A 5579-nucleotide genomic window follows, 5' to 3' on the forward strand; every position below is an offset into this window, starting at 1 on the left:
ATGTGTGTGTGTGTGTGTAGTATTTTCATCTATGTTAATGATTTGTTATATCAAAGTACATGTATACTATTTTATATTTACATATATCTATAAATATATGTATATATATTCATTTGTGTGGCTATTGTAGGACATACTTTCGATGCCGTTGAAGCGAAAACGGATCGAAGATATGAAGTTTTCTCTAAGGCAGGTGGATGAAGAAATGAAAATTTACGAATTGAAAAGCGCCAACTCGCAATATACCTTACAAAATCATCGTCGGCACAGTGTGCTGTTCCGCTGAAACCCTAAAAAAACCTAAAGATCACAGATATGACTTACTTTTTGTTTTCTTCAGAACAGTACACTGTGCCGGCGATGGATTTGTATTGAATATCGCCCGTTGACGCTTTTCAATGCGTAAGATTTCCATTTCTTCTTCCATCCGTCTTAAAGAAAACTTCATGTCTTCGATCCGTTCTCGCTTCAACGGCATCGAAAGTATGTCCTACAATAGCCACAAAATGAATTGGATCGGGATTTCAAGATTTGGTTTATAACAATACAATTGCATTCTTTCATCCTCTCGCGCACAAACGGCACTAAATGTTCTACCATATATAGCCACCAAATTAAAATCAAAATTGTAGGGTTTTACCGTAGAGCTCGAGTTTTTCGAAATGTTACTGTATGTGGCGTAGATGTCGTTATTTGCCTTTGAGAAAATTTATTGAAACGATGAACAGCAAGAACAAGATTTACATTGTGTCCCATATACCTTTGCAAGCTCGTCTACCAACATCTGATATTCGTCACCTGTGCCGAAGTAGCCTGCGCTGTACAGCTGAGTGAGCCCATTCCGCACACACTCCTGCACAGGTAGACGCAAAGGTAAATATCATATAATATATCACTCACAAGATTAGAGCAAGATACTTGGGATGCTTTTTCAATGCGACGCAATAGCCCATCGAACAGTCACAACCCCCAGTGAATTTCAATTTCAAGCCTTCTAAATTAAACAGGCTATGCGAATTTTGTATATGTCCCGTTTCTGGCTGACATTCTTTATTTACCATGTGCACGTACATTCAGTGATAACGATACTCCCTTTAGTAGAGCGATCAAAAATACTTATACGAGATCGAGATTCTCGAAAACAGTACCATGAAACACTGGGAAACCTAAAACTGGCAACGCACATATGTTGCAGATAGAAACTTATCGTTGTATACTATTAGCCAACGTATCGTTGTATCCGATTAGCCGTTGCTGACAATCTCTGCGGGTATTTCATATACACATATGTATCCTTTGCTGGTATCATATACACCCTTGCTTAAGCTTTTCTGGAATCACGTATACATGTGCTTGATTTTGTGATGGGAAGATGATCTGTAATTTAGGTCTTGTTATATAATGTATGTTTTGTTGATGACATAACTAGTTTAGTACCGCTTTTACATTACCTGAATTTCCATCAGCGACTTCCCTGTAATAGTTGTATCCTCCTCAATTGCAGACTCTACCGAACCTCTGGTAGAACCTTTTGATTTCTCTCAACTAGTAATGGACGACATCTCAGAGTCAAGAACACTATCGTTTGACAAAGTTTGCCGGCTGCGTAGACAATCAAACCATTGAGATGAACACAAACAAGTCTCGTGAACACTGTGTGCGGCTGACATACAGAGACACTTCATTGTAAGCGCAAATGTCTCGCACGCGTGCTCAATTAAGTTTCAACTGAAAACGTATGCAGCTGCCAATATCTCACATCACACGTCATGATTCGATATACATCACCATATCTTAAGCTATCTGGCATTACGATATATGTATACATGTTATGCTACAATGGGATCTTCAGAGCGTGAGCTATATGACATCACGATACATCCAAGCAAGAGCCTAAAGAAGACTCGACCCAAACTCTAGGGTCGAATGTTGACATACCTATTGCGACTAAACACAAACACGGGGTTTTTTGCACGTAGTGACTCTTGATGAAATTGTTCTTCCATCTGCGGTGTAATGGACATCGACACTAGATCTCACACTGTGTCCACGGTTGAGTTGGCTAACAGTGTCACCATTTGTGCCTAGAAACAAGTAGCATCGAAGTGATATGAATTGATAGTCGATGCCCAGCTGCTGCTCTCAATGAGCCCGGCCTTTACCTTTTCGACTGCTTGGATTCACGCGCAGCTTCTGGTGTAACATATACGGCTTCACATATACGAGGAATACGAGGGGCGTTTTTATATCACGACTGAAGGCTCAAGGAGAATATTGTGGAAGATAGAACTATGGGAGCTGACCAAAACTTCACAATAGTCCCGCAGATGCTTTTACTAAATCGAACAGACTAGCAATTCCGTTCTGTCTATGTATAGGCTCATGGACATACTTATAAAATTTTGTACATATATTGCGACATTTCATGATTTGTCGTATCGTATCGTGCCACGTCATCCATATGTCGGGATTAATTTTCCATGTGCAATTGATAACTTTAAAGAATCTATAAACAGCACATTGGCCACTGACTCTTACCACGTTAAAATAACTACTGCAGGGATTTAAGAAAACATTCAGTGCACGTACTGCATGTGCAGAGTAATTCATAAAGCGCAATCGACTGTAAAATCTACACATTGACGTATTCCGTACCTTGACCTGGCTGAATACCATTTGGGCTGCCGGTGTCATGCACCCGGAGCTAGGCAACATACCAAGTTCATATATGGTAGTGATCCACAAGCTTTTTCGGTTCTCTGATGGAAACAATGTCAATGGAATTCAATTGGAAAAGTCAAACTCCTGAACCTAAAACCCGTAGCGACTAATTAAGTGGTTATCTCACTAGCCACTATGCAATAAGAAAAATAGAAGCATAAAGGGAGAAGAATCAAGCCTACCCTTTCAAAGTGTGTCCGAGTTTTTATACTTGGAAACCTAACTTCACACCCTATTTTATCAATATCTGGGAGAGCTGTCAGTGTCGCCTTCAACGGATCCTGTGCACAGTATGAAAGAAACAAGGAGGGCGGTCGTATATATCTTATTAAATTGAAATGTGCAATATCATAAAGCTACAGAGTATGAGCGTACTCCAATCCAAGTTGTATCAGGAAACCTTAAACCCCTACCTACTCTTAAACCCCTGAAGCCAATTATCAGTGAACGCTTGCGTAACAGTGTGATCCACTATCATTGTGAATAGTCCACATACATTTTCCGCTAGTCTCGTGTTGTCCAGATGTCGGAGCAGAAGCTTCTGTGCCGTACATAAGTGTAGTAAACACATCAAATTACGATACTAAAACCTACTCAGTCTCCCTGAGGCTCAGTGCGGTGTATTTATTCTTATATTTGATTGTCTACGTGGTCTACAAATAATTCATCTCGTGTGAATTAATTGTAAACTAATTCTAACCCCACACTGATAGTGGTTTAAGGGGACTTTTACTACATAAGTTGCTGGGTGTCATCCATAACTTCTGGTGCACCATGGCACTGTGTAAGTTAACGTGCCTTTCGTCTACAGCTCTAGGCCTTGAGATCTAACAAGGACAGGAGAAAAACAGGCACAGTTGAGCAACGACTGAACTATAAACTGGAATGTCGAGTACCTTATGGTCATACAGTCCAATGAGACAACGTCCAAGGCGTCAACAAATGATTTAGACAGTGTAAGGTTTAGGTGAGCTTATCGACATCATCGAAAAGGCCACAGTCCCTCTGATAACGACCGCTATGTAGAAATTCTCTACTTCATTGTTTTACGTTTACGTTCACGTTCCGCATGTTACATCACAGACCATGCCTCATCAAATAGATCTCTTACGGAAAACCATGTGTCCCGCAGCACTTTTATTAGCAGTTCTTTACAACAAAATCCACAGTACACACCACACCACAGGCCATACCATACCTCAAGAGATTTCCTTAAGAACACCCATGCGTCCCACAGCACTTCCATTAGCACTTCTTATATAGCACACCCAACAGTACACCCCACACCACAGGCCATACCATACCTCATTCCACGCGTCCTACAGCACTTCCATTAGCACAATTTCTTGAAGCTCGATCAAAGTACACCATGCCGGGTGCGCGTGGGCATGATTTACTAATAAATGTAAAAACTGCAGAAACCAAATATATATATACACAAACTATTTCTGCAGTCAGTCCTTTTATGCAACGCACAGTTATAAACTCATCAATTAGCACACTATTTAGGGAAATCTCAATACAAAACAATCATGCCTTATCAAGCAAATAAGTCACCCGAGAACCCAGAAAGTCCAGCTGTGGAGTAGCAATTAGTCGAGCATTCCACAGGGCGAACACGCATTCACTTAGGTTCCTTACTCTCTAATCCAGAACACACCACCGGACAAACAACGCAACCAAGTTGGTTCAGTAACTTCCCTACACCTAGTTTTCTCCCTAATCTTAATACAGTACCGGTACTCGTGAACACTACACTTCGTCGCCATGACACTACAACCACTCAAAACCACTCAACTATCCAGCAGACAAGTACGAACCCCAATAACGCAAATACAACCACAACAATCACCACCAAGAAATCTGCTACACAACAAACAAGAGCCAATGCTCTCACACCAGTAGTTCCCCAAACAGTAACCAGTACCAGACCTCAGGCACCCATACATCCACAGGAAACACCAGATACTTCACACACGCGTGCAAACGAACCCCACATCACCTCCAATATCACAGGAGGACCTGAGAAGTCTGGTACGACTTATACAACAACAGAATTCCTCTATGGAACAACTCAAAGGCCAGGTTTCCAATCTATCACGTAGATGAAACGACATACGTACACCCCGCACCGTCGAAGGCACTAATACGGTGCTTTCTACTTTAGGCCAGAATCCCCCCGAAACGCTCGAGACTAAGACTATCAAAGGTAAGTCAACACTCATAGACACGAAAAAAAGCCAATAGACCATTAGCTACCGCAGACAACGATGCAGACACGTTAGTACTCTCAGAAGGCGCGATACGTCAGCGCAATAGCTTTGCAACCGATGAGGCCGCTATAGGAGACATGATCGCATATATACTCATGATGGCAGGCTGGCTGAACACCCAAACACCCGAAAGTGTCGCACGCTTCGACGAGACACTTATGGCTGCCGTAGATTCACACAACGAATTTACAAAATAAGCAGTAGTCCCATCTCAGCTACTAGCAACATTTCTTACATCAGTGGAGAATCGTCGCCCTCATGCGACTTGTCCAAAATGTCTATTGGAAACTCGCTACTGCAATTGTACCAGTCGCAAGCGCTTGTGCAACTTTGCAGAGACTATAGCTCATCCAGTCGTGACTGTACGCACACCAAATGCAAATACGCCTACCTGTGTAACATACCGAACTGCACGAACCCCTCATCGCATGCAGCCCCTAATCACACATGACTTGAGCCAAACCCAACTACAGAACAAACCGAACAAAGAGGGGCTGTGAACACACACTACCACACCACACCTACGAACAATATTATCAATTTTAACACCGCTACTTCACCACCAACCTCTTCCACCACAGGAGT

Source organism: Sphaeroforma arctica (assembly GCF_001186125.1).
Source record: "Sphaeroforma arctica JP610 unplaced genomic scaffold supercont1.198, whole genome shotgun sequence".
Classification (NCBI taxonomy): Eukaryota; class Ichthyosporea; order Ichthyophonida; genus Sphaeroforma; species Sphaeroforma arctica.